Source organism: Gallus gallus, chromosome 20 (assembly GCF_016699485.2).
Source record: "Gallus gallus isolate bGalGal1 chromosome 20, bGalGal1.mat.broiler.GRCg7b, whole genome shotgun sequence".
Taxonomy (NCBI): Eukaryota; Metazoa; Chordata; class Aves; order Galliformes; family Phasianidae; genus Gallus; species Gallus gallus.
This window is the reverse complement of record NC_052551.1, coordinates 9627662-9645120: the sequence shown is the minus strand read 5'-3', so window position 1 is coordinate 9645120 and position 17459 is coordinate 9627662. Positions and strand designations below refer to the sequence as shown.

Genomic DNA, 17459 nt, shown 5'->3' with positions numbered 1-17459 from the left:
GCCACCGTAAAAAATAACAGAACAAAAGTCACAAAAACAGCCTCTAGATCGGCCTCCTTCCTGCCCGTGTTTTGACACTGGAGGCGATTTCCAGGAATGCCCAAACTGGAAGCAAACCTGCTGCCTGCAGGGATGGGGATGTGATGAGGTGAGCCAGTGACAGCTGGGTGCCACCCCTGCGCAGTGCCACGTCCCCCTGCCACACCGTGCTGCTGTCATCTCCCCCATGTGTGAGGTTCTTGGGATCCCCTGTCTTGTTGGCTTCTAGGATTATAAGATCGTAAAATCACAGAATTATTAAGGTTGGAAAAGATCTCTAAGGTCATTGAGCTCAACCCCAACCCATCCCCACCATGCCCACGGAGCCAGCAGGGCAGAGGGAGCAGAGCCACGTGCAAAACTCCAGAAGAGAAGCACAAAACCCAGTGGCCAAACGCTTGAGCTGGCCCATTTCTCCCATGCCCAGAGCCCCCGAAGCAAACCCTTAATCACCCCAAAAGAGAAGTGCACTGATTGTATCACAGGGCTGTGCCTTTCCTGCCTGCAGCCAGGGTTTGCACAGGGGTTAAGGTCTCAACTGATGAGGAGATCAGCTCAGCAGAGTGCCGGGGTGGGAGTGGGGATACACAAGGGAAAGTGATGCTTTGGAGCACGATGCTGGGCAGCAGCTCTCTGAGCTGAGAATTCCTATGTTGCCAAGGTTTTGGTGAATTGGTTCTCATTGTAAGGAAGGTGTTGGTTCTTACAGGGATCCTGGGTGCTCAGCTGCCACCCTGCCTCCTAGCACCGGCATTTCCTGCTCTTCTTTCCTCTGCAAATAAGTGCCCTATCAAACCGGCTGGTGCTGTTTATAACAACTCCTGGCTGTGCAGATGGCTGCCGAGTGCTGGCCTTGCTCAGAGCTTCCCTCTGCTCTGCCCAGGTGGCTGTGACCTGGAGGAGCCAAAAGCCTGCTGCTGTCCTCCCCTGAGACGCGCTGGATGTGCAGCTGGGAGTTCTCTAAAGGATTTCACAGCAGCTGAGCTCATGCAAAATGGTATTTTTGCTTTGCCCTTTGCACGCCTTCCTTGTCCTTGCCCCTCCGCTTTCCCTCCCGCGCTCCAGAAGAAGAGAATGATGGCAGACATGCCAGCTTTGAAAGCACGGAGCGTTTCAGCGAAGGCAGCTCATTACAACATGTTCTCGCCGGTGTCTGCTGCCCCTTATCAGCCCATCAGCCCGAGCACATCGCCCTCTGGCTGCCACCAGACACCGCTCGTCCCCGGAGGCCGAGCCCTGGCTGCAGCCTGACTCACTGCGTGGGAGACAGTAATTATTCTGTCTGTGGCAAATTGGACCAGTAATAACCTTTCTCTTCATAGCAGTAATGAAGCTCTTTTAAAAATATATTTTAATTGATCGTGGATAATGAGTCGGACTGAGGGAGCGGGCAGTGGGGGATGAGGGCAGGATGGGGCAGCTGGAGCAGGAGGAAGAGGAGGTGGTGATGTCACGCAGGGATGCTGCGGTGGGATGGATCCTGCACACAGAGGCAGCAGGTGAGGCTCACTGCGGTCCCATCAGGGATCTGCCCTCTCTCTTGGTGCCTAAGCAAGGGCTGCATCCCGCAGGTGAGCAGAGCACGGGTCACACACACGAGGTCCTGCTTCCTCCTCCTCCTCCTCCCTCTGCCCATGCTCTCACCGCCTCCCTCCCCATCTCCTGCCCACGCTGCAATGCTCTACAGAGCCCTTCTGCTCTTCTCAGGGAGGAACAATTGCCCTTTCCCAAGGAGTGTTTTGCTGTGAGCCCCTGATGCATGTTGAATGAGAAGCAAGCTGGATCCCAAAGCACGGTGACCTTCTCTGCGAGGCTTTGTTAGTCCTCAGAGCTTGCAGAAGGGATGTATGGGGGTTTTAGTGCGAGACTGTTATGTGCCACTGCAGCATTTCAAGTGCCACTACTCGCAGAGCAGGGAGATGCCTCTGTTCTTGTCTCTTGCTGGGAAGAAAATGCAACAATGCTCTCTAGAGGCAGAAGAAGTCAAGAAGAGGCTCGCTTTTCCCACTCCATGCTTCACTGTGACCTCGCTGCTCTTTGCAGCTGTTTATTTCCCACATAAACAGCAATTTCTGGGCATTTTGGGCCTCTTGAGCTGTAGCTCAGGTTGTTTGTTTCACCCCACCCCAGGACAACCTCATGTAATTAGTGCGAGAGAGGGCTGGGAGCTGTGGTCCAGGTCAGGATGCAGCTCTGGGGCTGGAAGGCCAGGCAGGGCAGTGGGAATGGGGAAGGATGCAGGAAGAGATGGGCTCCACTGTGGTTCAGTATCACTGTGGGGCAGGGAAAGCCTCTGGTGCTTGTGGTGGGATGCTGGTAGGGGAATGTCCCTTAGGACTGATTCATCCCAGGGCAGGTGCAGCTGTAGTGAAACAGGAGCTGCAGGAGCTGTCAGGTAGCAACTGCCCCTTAATAAAAGCCAGAGGGGGCAGAGGAGCTGGTGTGGGGGGCTGCAGCTTTGACTCCTGTGTGTGTGTGTGTGTGTATATATATTATTAATGTTATTATTGTCAGGAAGATGTTGGAGCTCTGATCCTGAAAGATCTTTCTGAGGTGCTGAGCCCTGCCCATGGGGATGCTGCAGGAGCTCCTGGTTTGCATCAGCCAAGGCTGAAGGTCAGTTCAGGAGGAGCTGGGCCAGGTGCAGCTCCTGCAGTGGGGGCTGTGCAGGTGAACTAGAGGGTTTGGGAGTCTACAAGAACTGCAGACAGGGAGATGCTAGCTCCCTGACTCAGCAGCTGCAGTCCTCCTCTTCTGCTCTTCCAGAGATCACAGGTGAGGTCTGCACCCAGCTGCACTGGTTGCTGTACATACAAATGTTTGGGTCCATGGAAAGAGCACGTTGCCTCTCACCCCATATATGCCAAGGCGTGTCCAATGGGTTTGCTGCCATCCTGAAGCAGAGAAGACTGCTTCTCCCAGCTATTACACAGAGCTGGGCAGCAACGTGAAGCCTGGATCACTTCTGGCCATTTGGAAAAAAGAAACCCAAACAAACGAATTCATTTTACCATTCTGGCCAGTTTCCAGCTCACTTAATTACTTTCTGCCAATCCACTCTGCAGTCCCTTATGTTGTTGCTTATATATTTTAGTAGCTCATATTGCACATCTTTCAGCAACAACGGCCCTATGAATAGTCCAGTTTGCTGAATTAATTGTGCTGGTGAAAGGCTTAGGTTAATGTATAAAATGTAGTTGGATCCCTGAATAAAGGAAACAAAGCACAGTATGTTACTGAGCTGAACTGGGTGAATCCTGTGTCCCCGAGTGCCTGAGATGCGATGAATTTGGGAGCTGCTTGAAAGCCACTGTAGAATGCTTTGGCTGGGTTCAGACCCAACTCACCACCATGGGCTGGCTGAGAAGGGGAAGGTCTCCTGGCTGAGCTCTGCATCCTTCTCAGTTTTCCCATTGTGTGGGTGAGGATAATGCATCTTGGGCATCTTTGTGTGTGTCTGTATGGCACTGCAGCCTCAACGCAGGTGGGTCTCGCTATGGAGGTAATTTAATCCCAGTAACTGCAGTGGCAGCGAACAGCTACTCTTGGTGGGCTGAAAGCTGGAAAAAGCTGATGAGAGCTTGAGGAATTTGTATTTTCATGCTCTTTTACTCAATCTGTTTAATGCCCCTGGTAATGCAGCCACCTGGGTTGTGAGGGATTGGTGGGCTATGGGCTGGGTGTGCACAGCTGTGGTGCATCTTCTCGTTGATTTGTGCTAATGGAATTAACAACATGTAACAGCACTAGATAACGGGTGATGCACTGGTTTAAGTTCCTGCTGTTCCTGTAAATCAGAAGCTCTGGTGCGGTTGTTGCAGGAGCGATGCAGAGCTGTGCCATCCCATGGAGGCCTGAACCCAGTCTGGAATGGGAATGGGGTAGGACTAAAGAAGGGTGGTTTGGGGTTGGATAGCACGTCAGTGTTTCTTTTGGGTGATGAGGGGCTGAAACCTACTTAGATTTCTCCTGCAAGCTCAGATGTAGCTGATGGCAATTCTGAATAGTGCTGGGCTGGAGCTCTGTCAGCAAAACCCGTGTGTGCTGTCGCCATGGGCACCTGGACTGCTGCTTGTCTTGTGCTTCTGTTATTCCTGCTAACTTTTCGATTGCAAAGCAAGTGCCATATTTTGTGTCTGCTGTTATTCAGAGACGTGATGCACCTGGGCACGTCTCCCTGCATGGCAAGGGGGGGGCGTGTGGGGCTTTGTGCCAGCGTGGGCCAATCTGCATAGAAGGGCAGTGTGTGTTAAGTTGTGCCAGATGAAAGCATTTCTATTTGGAAAACTTTGAGCTGGTTTAATTTCAAGGGGTTCTGTGCTCTGCTGAACTCAGTTGATGTGACGTGAGCATGGAACTCAGTGGCTTAATGAATCCAGCTTCCACAAGTCATCGCCCTGAGCCTGTGTTTCTGGTTGAGCTCTTGCATATGTTGCATCTTAATTTCAAGGCTGAGCGATGCATGATAGATAGTAAACACCCTGAGTGTCCTTGTCAGGTAGGGAAATTACCCTTGCGTTTAGAGCCTGTGCCGTATTTCTAGCTCTGGCTTGTCTTTGCTTCTGATCCCAGCTCTGGGAGCTCATTATGGCTTTCTCTGCTGCATTAAGGAGATACGTGTCATCAGGAGGGCACCAGGTGAGAGCATCCCAGGGACCCCAGGGTTGGAGAGAGCCTCCAGGCTGGGGGTGCTGTGCTCACTGATGTGTGCATCGCTGGTTGTGCTGTGGAGAGGACCCTGGTGTTTGTTGAGCAAGGAAATGCTGCATCCAGAAGGACGTGGTGCTTGTGTTGAGGTTTCCCATTAGGAGTGCAGTCCCCTCTCTGCTGCCTCTAGCCTGCTTTGATGCACGGTGCTGCCAGCTAATGAAATCTGATTAGCACAAGTGCTTCCTCCTCTCTTCAGCGATTTGCAGTGTTCTTAATGCGATGCCCGCTAATGACAGGGGAAGAAGCTAAACCAAGTTATTTTCCCATTGACTAAATGGCGGCTCACATTGCTCCTAAAGGCAGTGAGCAGGGAGGACACCTTCAGGCTGCTGGATTGGGCCCATTCGTTCTGACTGCTCAGAGCAGGAGAAATGGGGGAGATGATCTGCTATCTGGGCTTGGCTCGGGGTCCTGGAGCCCGGGATCCTGGAGATTCTTGCTATCACTCTCTACTTTGGCAGTGCAACTTGCAGGGAGTCCTGCGGGCCGTGTTTGTGCAATCCCCAGCCTGAGCTACAGAACTGCTGCATTCCTCCAGCTGTGTCCCTGTGCTGCTCAGGACCTCTTGCTGCCTTTCTTTGCCTGCATGCTTGCTGAGGTTCCTAAAGTGGTTGGAGTGATTGCAGAGCGTGTCTCTGCAGCAAAAAGTGTAACAAGCTCCAAGCCTCCTCCTGGGCTTGCAGAGTGCGTCATCAGTTATGTCTGCAAAGTGCCTGCAAACGGGGCTGGGAAATGCAAGTCAGATCTCCCCTCTGTCGTCAGCAGTGCTCGTTCTGCATGCAGAGTGCAGATGTCTAGACAAGGGGAAACGCAGCGGAGGCACTGAGATGGTGCAAAAAAAGGCTTTAGCCAAGTCCTAGCACCTGCCCTTGTGCTCCAGGCAAGTTAGAATAAAGCAGGTTTTTCCTTAATAAATATATATATCTTTTCCTTGGGGATGAGTGCGTGTTTTTCTGCGGGATTTACTATGCTGAGTCCCTTACTCTGTTTCCACTGGGCTTGTTGAATACCTCCATATTCTCTGGCAATTCTGCCTTGGCCTCTATGGAGAGCTGTTCTTTTTCATGCTGCAATTTGGTGTAAAATTTAACTGCAAATGAGTGCTTGTGTGGAGCAAACCCACCGTATGATCTGCTCGCTGTGATAATCATAACTCCATGCTAATTACTGACATCACAGATAGCGATGCTCGGTGCTGAAGCAATTCTCTTTGTTCCTTTCTCTCCCTGCGTTCCTATTCCCTTCTGTGCAGCATCCCTTATCTGTTTTCTCATCATGAATGCCACCCAAGGTTTGCTGCTTTCTTACAGCACCATGAACGAATGCTTTGGGAAGGCAGTCCTGGGTGTTACATAGCCCTGTTATGGGCCTATGATTAAAACTTGTGATGGTCTCTCATTGAGACTCATGCTGAGGGGTCTGCTGCAGGTTCTGGGTTGGCGTTTTCCATTACTGATATTGCACAGAAGGTGGTGGTTTAATTCTGCTGAAGCCATACATTTTCTATAGGTGTCCCAGAACAGTTAATGAGACTGGTTATCCCAAAGAGCCAGGGCTGCAACAGCTCAGAACTGTCAAACTGTAAGCAAACGTAGAAGGCTGAAGAGTGAAGCCTATGGAAACGGTGTGGCACCGTGCTGATGTGTCTTCTGAGAGGGATTTTCATTGTGAGAGGGATATTCTTTGTGTCAGCTCTGGAGATGCTCACCCAGCCAAGGAGAGCGGAGCCCGGGTCAGCTCATGGGAGAGGCAGAAGGTGAAGGCTGTGTAACTTTGACATCCCAGCCTTCCCCAGGGCTCCGTTCACGCTCAGCTCCTCCTGCCCGTTTCGTTGAGCTGATTTCTGTGAGCTGTATCTTAATCAGGATGTTAATTTTAACCTTTTCTTGAAGGATTATCTTCCACTCTGCTTCATCCCCAGAAATGCCAGCTCCCTATGGGCACGTCCTCTTACCTCACGTCCTTCACCTTCAGACCTTCCCGTCTCACAGAGCTCTTCGCGGTTTTGTAGCTCTGCTTCTTTCTAATGGTGAAGATGGAAACCTGGATAACAGGGAGTGATTCAGCCCTGGTAAAGCTTTGTCCTGGTGTCAGGCTGAAGCACGATGGTGTCCCAGTGCTTTGTGAAGCCACGGGGAAGCTGACAGGGCAAGTGGTGAAAGGAAGCTCTGCTTTGCTAGAAACCGAGGCAGAGTCTGTGCTGCTTTCCAGGCACAGCTGCCGTGACTCATGGGATTAGATCACAGATCTGCCTAAGCAACAGCTTTTGAAGCTCATCTTCTAATTTAGATGATTCGTTTGTTTCCAGGAGTGTTTTCTGGGAGTCTGCCTCTCTGCTGTTTCTCGGAGAGGTTTCTCAGTGTTGCCACCGTGCCCTCCTGGTACAGCCCTGGAGCAGCCGGGTGCAGCCATGAGGACAGGGCTGTGCTGGTATGGCGATGCAGGGTGGTGAGGACAGGACCCCAGGGAGATGCCTGCATGGATTCGCTTTGCCTCAGGAAGTGTGTGAGCAAGAGCTGCTGATGGCTTGCAGGCAGAGTTAATATTCCCCGTGTGGGCTTTCTGTAGGCAGTAAGACAGGTGTCAGCCTCCTGGAGCCACAGGTGGCTTCTCCTTGCTGAGCAGAATTGCTCCTGCCATAGAGTAACGTTGCAGCAACGGCAACAACGTGGTTCTAAATAGAAATGCGAGTCCAACTGTTGTGTGCACAGATGGGTGCAGAAAACAAGGGGAAGTGGTGAGGAGCCTGTTAGCTTGGAAAGAGTCTTTGCTTTCTCAGCACCCACTTAAGCCTTCTGACACATGACATCTCTTATTCTGAGCTTCAAAGCAAGAGAAGGCTGTGAAAAGCAGGTTGTCTACCATGGAAAGAAGGAATGGCTCTGGAGTAGTGATGCACGTCCGCTCACATTTACTTTTTGCTGTGGAAAGGATTGCTTTGCACCCCTACCTCCCTCTCCCCATCCACCGTGTGGGTAACCCACCCCCTGGTGCTGCTTCAACCTGCGTGCTCCTCCCCATCCTCATTGCAGCAGTGCTTACTGCTTAAAGGAGGAAAAACCATCTGCCTGCCAATTCTCCTGGTGGAAACCACTCAGGAATGATGTTAAAAGAAAAATACAGTTCTATGGTAGCGATGCTTTCAAATGGGTGCTTTCCTTTTTTTTTTTTTCCCATTGACTATCACTGTCTTATTAAGTACCAGTTACTAATTAGCCTTCACGTCTCATTAAAATCATAGTGGTTTCTTTACCTACTGAAAATTACAAATAGCCTTTATTCTGGTCTTTAATGCATGTTGATTGAAGTATTTATTGAATGCCACTTATGCAGCTCTGTGGCTGCATTCATTTTCTTCTTAAGACGTTTACTAAACCGTTGCTTAGAATTACTCCAACCCATCTGGCCTATTAAGTGTTTGTGCAGAGTGTACCCGATTTTTCCCATCCACTTCCTCAATTAATACTGAATATTCAAGAGAACGGCGTTTTTTTCCCTCCCTGCTGTCTGATCTTTCTGCCACCTATTGTGGTGTATGCGGGTAGGACTGCCGCTCCAGCCATGGATCTCAGGGGATGGACGTTGGGTTGGAGGTGAGAGCGGTGGGCTCAGCAGGCAGATGGCCCCATGGATGGGCGCCTTCAAAGACAAAATAAGTTATTCTTGCATAGTGGGAGAGGATGTCCTGGAGGCAGGGATTGAAATCCGCCCCGCTGGCTGTCAGCTCTGGAAGCAGCCCCAAATCCTGAGCAGGAGGAGGTTAGAAGGGATTAGGTATGAGCTGTGCTGGCAGGGCTTTGTGGGGAAGCACTTGTACAAAACCTGCCGGCATCAGGCATGACAGCGACATGATTTTACTTCTGTAGTCATCCGCACAAACAAAAATGAGAACAGAACATGTCACTTGCTTTTGGTGATTATCCAAAGCAGGCTGAACCTGGTGCCAGCAGCAAAATCGGGGCTAAGAATGAATGTAAGTGGCAGTAAAATATTCACAGCGGGGCTGAGGGCAGAAAGTAGCTATTAGCTCTGAATGAGAGCTGCAGTAAGTCAGGATCTGCCTTTATAGCTCTTCCTGTCAGGTGGGAAAAGGTGCTTCCTGCCCCATCCCACCTGCAAATCCGTTTGGAGGCAGAAATGAGGTACTGAAGAGGAGGAATTTCGCAGCAATGCTTACTTCAGAGCATCGCGCTGAGCTTTCGAGCAGTCTTTATAACAGCAGCATCATGTAGGCTTGTAAAGGCAACGAGAAAGCCCTGCTCCGTGTGTCACCCTTTGCACAAGAAGGAAAGAAGTGAGCTCTGCTGGCAGTAGAAGCACACCGTGGTTCTTCAGCTTGGAGGTGCTCGTGGTGCTGTGTGTGCAGGCTCACGTGGGGACGGTTGGCTGTGCCCATAGGGGATATGGCTGTCACTGAGGAAAAACAAAGCTGTTCATAGATGTGCAGATGGTTCATTAGGAAAACATGGACTCCTTGCATGCACACAAGTTTTTTTCTTGGGCTTAGCAGTGACCTGGGCTGGTCAACCCAGTTTAAGCTCTGGTTGGGTTTGTCTGGAGCTTTGTTCCATAGCTGGGAGTGGGACGGGGTCCTCCAGATGCCCTCTCCTTCTGCAGCTCTGCAGACCAGAGGCTGTTGGACCTATTGGTAGCTTATCTTAATGAGAGAACTGTGCAAGCGTGAAGCAAAAATCAATGTTAGAGCACTTGGTAGAAAGTGTGCGTTTTGCTTGTTGGTAGGCAGAAAGACCTTAGTGGGAACAGGGAAGAATCAAACAAACCAGAGCAATTAAAGCAAATATTCCAGTACATCGCCAGTGAGTCTGAACCAAAGCACTTCTGAGTGGATCCTTCAGCCCCAGGACACACTGGGTGAGGAGCAGCTGGGACAGAGGCGTGCAGAAGTGAAGCAGAAGCGGCTCAGGATGGCTGTTGTTCCCAGCCCTGTCTCACTGATGGATGCATCCAGATGAGACGAAGCCTGTCAGAGCCACCGGATGGTTTTAAGGCACTGCTTAGCTCGAGCACAGGGAATATTTAAGTGTCTTAACAGCTTGACTTCAGACATCTCAATTTCTGTGTCGTCTTGGCACGTTTCTCTCCTCTTGGGAAGGGAATGGAGCTGAACCGCCTCGCTTATCGTTGTGGGTTGTCTGGTGAGAGGAGTAGGGTCAGTGGCAGAGCACTGAGCCTTGGGCTCCTGCTGGCTGTGGGCACATCCTTGTGGACCCTGAGTGCCTGACGGGAGAATGATTTCCTCTTCTCCTTCAGCCGTTCGCCTTTAGTCCTGATCTCCTGAGTGATCCGTTTAGATATCTTATTTTCATGACTTATCCTAATAGAACCCAGAGCATTTTCTTGGCTCCTTTGGGATCCGCACACCCCGATGGAAGCGGAGGGCAGAGGGATGTGTGGATGCCCCAGCGGCCACTGCTGTGCTGTAAAGCTGCATCTCCCGTCTTCCCTGGGACCACAGGTGGGAAACAACAGAAGGATCTGCTTCTGTGCGGCTGCTCCAGCGCTGCCAATGCAAACCTGGCATCTTCCTGTCGTCTTATTCCTGAGTGAATACAGGCTTTTCTGAAGGTGCAAGGATGCTACAGGAAACAGCAAGGTGGAGAAGGAGAAACATGCGTTATGTGCGTGATGAGCCTCGGTGGGCAGCTGTGAGGAGCCATGCTGGGACCGATCATGGGATGGATGAGGAGGTGGCTTCATACTGAGCAAACCTCAGCTTTGGGGTCCATGTGAACCCTCAGCCAGTGTTGTGGTGCTACCAGCCCTCAGCTTCTGCCATGCATCCCGATGGTGGAGGCTTTTCTTAGCTTGTCCCAGTGCTATTTCTGGAGATCATTAGGAGCTCTTGGAGCTCGGCTTTGTCTCTGACAGCTTGATTGAGGGAAACCAAAGGGGTGTCACGAAGCTGTATATGGGTGCCTGCATGCACTTATCAGCGTAAACACAGTGTATGAAATTTATATTGATCCAAACGAGGCCACAGAAATGCAAATCAGCCATATCCCTGCTTTATTACCATGCTTCAAAACCTGCCCTGCTGCTATCAGCGGGAGCAGCATCTCCCCTGGGCTGCGTGCTGCTGCTGTCCCCGTGGGCTCTGGGGCTGCCTTAGGGAAAATCTCAGATTCTGGCCAAGATTGTTACATTGCATTTGTGATGGAGTTGGGATGAAGTTGGGGATTGTGTCACTGCGTGTGGGGAACATCGTGCCAGGACAGGACCCTGCTTATGGCTCCGGTGATGCTCTGAGATGCGTCACGCACTGGTGGGAGCACTGACCCCGCGTGGTGCTGTGCACCTCTGTGTCTGTGTGCTCTTCTCATGGCATTCCTTTGGTGAAAATATGGTGAGAAAGAAGAGAAAAACCCTCAAGTTCTGCTATATAGATGGGATCTGTGTGCTTTGGGGGCAGTGACACTCTGTAGCTCTTACCCTATTCCTTTCCCTCTACGAGCAGAGCCTGGGCATCTCCTTCCTTGCAGGCTGCCTGCTGCAAGCCACTCCTGCTGCCCCGTGTTACCAATGGGCACCAGCAAAGCGGTGCTGAGCCACGGTGCAACTGCAGAGCTCTGTGGAAATGCATTTTTCCTTCCCGAAATAGCAAAGGCAGCGTTTAGCAGTAATGATGCCTGCTGGAATCGGAGTGACTGACAACAGCATCTCCTGGTGAGAGACACGAGTGCGGTGCTTCAGACAAAAGGAGACATTGCCCTGCCTTCCAGAACTGCAACCTGTATTTTGCAAGTTAAATCGCTCCGATCTGATTGAAATCCACGTGGCTGCGAGCTTTGGAGTTGGTGACACACTGCTCCAAATTACACACCTGATACTCCTGAAATTTCTAAATTACTCACCTATTAGAAATTAATCCTCGTGAAGGGCAAACACTCACTGTGCTGACAGGTTGAGCGTTCGCTGCCACCCCTCCTCAGTAATTAAGAACTTTGCTTAATAGGTGTAAAGAGGAGCACAGCAAAGCATTGATTGAGGCTTTGAGGTGAGGAAGAAGCTCCCTTTCTGTGATATGTGTGATGGAGAGCCCTGCTCCATCTGAGCTGGAGGATGCTGGGGGTCTTCTCCCACCTCTGCTGTGCAATGTCTCCCCATGCTCGCCAAGGCAATAGGAAGGAATGCAATCATGAGGATGCCTTGTTGGGAGCGGTGCTGCAAAACAGGTATGGTGATGTGCTGTGTGTTACTTATTGCAATGCAAACATGCAGTTTGTTTTCTCCTGTGGCGTTCACCTTTAGGGGCGGATCAATCTGTGATCTGCAGCCCCTCCTTGTGCCACCATGCAGGACACTGTTTGCAGCTGCAAATCCACATTTCCCACCTTTTGGTCACTGGGTTTCTGGTGCCACCAGCCTTGCTGGGAGTGCTGGATCTGAGCACCATGTCTGTGTCCCTGGGCACTGCCTGCAGCCCCTTGAGTGTCCCCTGGCTGCTCCGCATCTGCTGTGCAGTGTGAAATCCCTGCAGATGCAAAGCAACAGGCGCGTCTCCATGCCATGCTTGTGTGAGCTGCAGTGCAGCAATTCGTATGACGAGGTGTGAGCAGTGATGGTGTCCTGGGATCCTGGCAGCCCAATTTGCCTGCAGGGATGGATGGAGGGGAGGCTGCATCCTTCCATATTGCTCCCATCTAAAGGGCTGCAGGGGGGATGCTGCCCCCTGGCTCCTACACCATTCCAGTTGGTGCTGGATTCAGTGGATTTGCTCCTGATGTGCTCTGTCCCTTCCTCTAGCTGTTCCTCGCAAGCACAGCAATTAAAATGGGCCTTTTGGTGAGAAGTGCTGCAAGAAAGGTGAAACACTTTCCTCTTCTCCAATCAAAGTTGAAGGGTTTTTTTAACCCAATGTTGTACCTGGGGTGGGCAAATATACAGAGGTTGCAGATCTGCTTATTGCAGCATGACTGCAAGCCTAGTTGGCCTTGCCCGGTGCATGGATTTCAGAAGCAGCTGTACCAGGTGGACTTGGTGCGTGGTGTTGAAATGAGAGGTGACGTTTTGTCCTTCCCCAGGTTTTATTTTAAATGCTTGAGACAAATATGGAACGTTTGGCAGCTCTCTGGAGGGGAGCTGCCACTGAGGAAGCCCGGCTTCTAATGAGGGGTGTGCATGACAGCTGTCTGTCTCTGCCTTTTATGCTGCTGCTCATCAACTTAATGGCAATAAATGAACTCCCAGGTGGTATCAGCGGCATCTCTTGGGTCTCTCTGCATTAGGAGCTGCTCGGGGAAGCTGGGTTTGGCTTCTCTTTTTGTTGGTTTGTTGTTGGTTTTTTTTTTTTCTTGGTTTTCAGACTTCTAAAATAGCCTCTGTTTGCCCTGCAGCTCCCAGGATGGATGGGTTGCGCGTGTGAGCTTCGCAGTGCGATTGCTATAGCTCAGCCATGAAGGGGAAAAGATGTGTCTAACAAATGCACCAGCTGTAGCTATGCCTTATTTAAAACCTCACCGAGTCTCTGCGTGAGCGCTGCCCTGGTTTAGACATGCAGCACCCATCCATTTGGGTTCAAGCTGTACCTCGTGGTGGCGCAGAAGTCGGGGCTGGGGGCACCTGTGTGGGGCAGGACCCCCATACGGGTGGGTTTTGGGGGAGCAGATCTGCACAGGCTGCCCTGAGGCTCCGGGAGGAGCAGCAAGAGCAGAGTGACGGCGGCTGACTCATGCCTGGTGCTGGGACTTGCCATGTGTTGTAATCAGCGAGAAATGCTTTGCCTGTGGTATCATTTTCTTTAAATATATCATTAGGGAAAATGACAGCCCAAATGGTGGGAGGATGCTAATGACTGCCGAGTGGCAGACGTTGCAGAAAAGAGTTTTCTGCAAATACATCGCAGGTGGGAGCGCGGGGGGAGGCGAGGAGAGGGATGGGCACATGGTGCTGCCCTCAGCCCCAGCACTGCCCCACTCCGTCCTATGGCTTTGGGGGTCCCAACCCTATTGGAGAACCCAACTCTGGAATGAGGACCTCACGGTGCCCAGGGCTGCTGGGACAAAGCTCCCAGTGTTCCCTTCCACCCCTGTGCCAGATGTTTTCCCTCTCTCTATTTATTGCAAGGAAGGACACCAAGGAACGTGGTTTGTTTGGAGCTTTGTCTTTTATCTCCCCTCTGTTCTCAAAATCCTCGATTTGGGCTGCATCTCTGTAAGAAATAATAAAAAAAGGATGACCTTTAATTTCCACCGAGCAGTCTGCAGTTCCCAGGGATGCTACACAAACTCTGTGTTTCCTGCTAGATAAAGGTCTTCTGCCTTGTACTTCAGAGGCACCGTGCTGGACTTTAATTTTTTTTCTTTCTTTCTTGAAATCCTTCTTCCCCAAGAGCAATTAGCAAGGAGAGGGACAGGTAATTGCCTCAGAGCTCACGCTGCTGAGGTCGGGTGCTGAGCAGCCACGTGGAGCCTGGCGATGCCCTTTGCATCCAAAGCACAGAGCAGAGTGGAGCTCTCCTTTGAAGGAAGGGCTCTGCAGAAATGGGGCTCCTTGAACCCAGCCTGCAGCTGCCTGCCTGTCTGCTCCTGCAGAAGAGGCACTGGGAAATCCTTCCAGCGCTCACACCAACCTTTGCCGTTGCAGTGCCTCCTCTCTCCAAGGGAGATGCTGATCTGCAGCATCTTGCCCGCTGTTGGTCCCCTTCTAATGAAGCCACACACCTCCCATGGAGGCAGCTCTTCACTCACTGTTGCCTTTGGTGTTTCTGTGGGCAGCGTTGCATTCTGTCTCTCCTCTGCTTTCATGGTGTGATGACCGCATGAATAGCCAAAGCTTTTCCATGTGCTGTGTGTTCTCAGATCCCTCCTGGCTGCCAGCAGCACCGGGCATGGGGCTGTGCTGGGTTTGGCTCTTCTATGGGATATATTCTGCGTCTGGATGAGTCTGTGGGTGCTCTGTAAGTGAGAGAGCCATGATGAGCACTCACTCATCCCCTTGCTGCCAATACAACAACCAGGAGCTGTGTAAGGGATTGAGTTTTAGCTTTACTTATTTCACTGCATATTCATATTTCTGCAGGTGTGACATTGCTGCTGGCACCGGGCTGCGATGCAGGGCAGCTTTATCCCTCCACCAAAGGGAACAGGGCTGCCTTCCCCTAAAGCCCCTGGTTTTGGGGTAGGAGCGTTGGAAGCCAGCTCACGGTGAGCTGGCACTGATCCCTGCCTTTGGTGGCACCGTGGGGGCTTCCTGCGAGCCCAGCAGCTCAGCAGATGGAGGAGCACAGGATTTATTTACTACGACTGGGCTGGGAACATCCCCAACGCTCCCCTCTGCCAGCGCAGCAGTTGGGAAGGGGAAGCACTACAAAATGGTAGGATCTGTTGACTGGCATTGAGGCTTTCTTTCCTCCCCTGGCGCTGCGTGGAAACGTGTCCAGCTTGCGGTGCTCCGTGTGGGGGTTTTCCTTGGGGTGAAGCAGATCCCACTCTGTTGGTGGGACCCAAAGGAGACACCGTGGCAGTTTTCTCCGTTTCAAATTGTTTCATCCTTCAGACTTGGCGTGATGAAATGAATTGACTTTAAATGGTTTTCTTCTGAAACCAGGAGGGATTTCAGCAGAATGGCACTGAGTCGTCCTGGCTCATATGGAAGGGATGAGTTCATCACAGGGTAAGCATTTTCTTGCCAAGGGCTGAAAAACGACCTGTAATGCCAATAGTTTCATGCACTTGGGTTAATCGCAGCCTTCCAAAAGGTAATTTTAACATGGATCTGTGAATTAAGCAACATTTCTGCAAAGCTACAAAAATTGAGGGGGAAAATACCAGCAACCCAGAGCACGAATCTTGCGTTCCCATTTGGTAAGGGAGTCTCTGGGTATTTCTTGAGCAACACTTGAAAGCCCTGAAATGGCTACTCAGAAATGGGGCTGGTTGGTGGTGGGCTCCCATTGGGGAGGGATGATCCCCACCTGCAGGAGCTCCTCGCTGCTCTCCTGAGCTGCAGAGTGTGGTTATAAATGTGAGGAGAGGATGGCTGAGGTGTCCTGGGGATGTGACCCATCCCTGCAGCTCCTCACACAGATCCGATGCTGCTCCGGAGTGAGCAATGGAAAATCTGCCTTGGCTTGAGCTAAGTTGGCGTATGGCTGTAATTCCACCTTCATTTTGCCTTGGCAATTCTTCACGCTTGGCACTTGATGTAGCAAGCGTGAGATGCTCTTTGAAGCAATTACAGCTATAAAGCAGGAGCGGGCTGGAATACCTGATTTACATTCCACATCTATTGCGAGAGGGATGGAAGCAGTCACTTGGATAGCTGCCGGCTCCTGAGTTCTGCCTCTGAGATCAGTGCAGGATCTCAGCTTTGCTCCTTGGCAGGGCGATAGTGCCACACTCCCAGCTCAATGCTGCTTTTTTTTCTCCCTCTTTCTTTCCATTTCTTTTTTTTCAGTCTCTCTGCTATTTCATTTTCATTGCTGCTATAGAGTGTCAAGCACTCTCTGAGTAAGGGACGGCTGGGCTGATGGAATGGTTTGCAATGTGGCTAGCGAAGCTCTGCAGAGGATGCTTTGTTGGCAGCCTGGGGCAGGAGAAAACCAGAGAGGTGCGTGGGGTGTGGGGCTGGCTGGCTCTGCTCTGAAGTTGGAAGGAATGGTTTCCTCCAGGTGCTTATCCTGGGGGAAATAATTGGTATTTGAAACACAGTTTGGAGCTGAACCACTGATGGATGGATCGTATCCTTCTGTATGAGGAGCTCAGCTCCTGGCAGGAGCAAAAGTGCTTCTGGTGCTTTCAGCGCTGCTGCTGTCTCATCATAGGATGTCTCCTTTCCCCATGCATGTAGCTGGGGTGTAGCAACACGGCTGCTGAGAGGATAGAAGAGGTAGAGGGCAGTAGGGAAACCTCTTTTAGGTGGTATGTAAAAGCTCTGTCCTGAGATCTGCAGTCTGGCCACCTCTCCCATTAGTACCTGACACATATATGGGATCCTTCTGCTGCACATTGAAGCAATATAACCTGAAGGAACGACCATTTATAGCACTGCACGGATAGGTGAGATATAAATAAGGATGCCACAAAATGCTTAGCAGCTGGAAACCAAACAGGAAACTGCCACTCTGGATTTTCCTCCTGTCGCCTATTCTTCCAACGTCTCAGACTTCCCAGTGCTTAAGGCAGAGGCTGAAGGCAACGTGCTGCAACCAGCAGGAGAGCAGGCACCATGGGGTAACCACAGCTTTCAAATGATGCACCTTTGCAAAGGGAACGTGCAGCTGATTTCCTCACATCACTCTTGTTTGCTATCGATCCGGAAAAGAAATCAATGGACCCATCCCATGACTCACCAAAGTGAGAGCTGGTCGAATTACACGTCGTGGTAACGCCTTGCTGAGATGTTTTGAACTAACAGCATTTGCTAATTGGGCGAACTCTCAGCTGTCCTGCAATTAGCAGCCCTGGAGGCAGGGCATCCCGCTCCCAGCCTGGAGGAGCCTTGCAAGTGACAAGGAGCGACTCAGCGGATGCAGGGCACGAGGATTCCTTGTTGGAAAACAGCCCAACAAAAATCCCCGCTTACATTTGCGTCGAGAAAAGCGGTTATTCAATTAAGGTTCTCATCTCCATGTGCGATTACTGTGGCGAAAGCAAACTGGCTGGTTGTCTGGGAGCGCTGATAACTCGCCTTGCACGCTGCAGGCAGGTTGCAGGGAGTGGGGGAGCTGTGAAAGCCGAGGGAGCAGTGCT

General features: G+C 51.2%; 1 long non-coding RNA gene across 1 annotated transcript in view; it reads left to right on the top strand.

The window, feature by feature from the left end:
- LOC124417336 overlaps positions 1-17459 on the top strand; it is a 55787-nt gene that overhangs the window by 16845 nt on the left and 21483 nt on the right. The gene's annotated exons all lie outside the window — the stretch shown is intronic.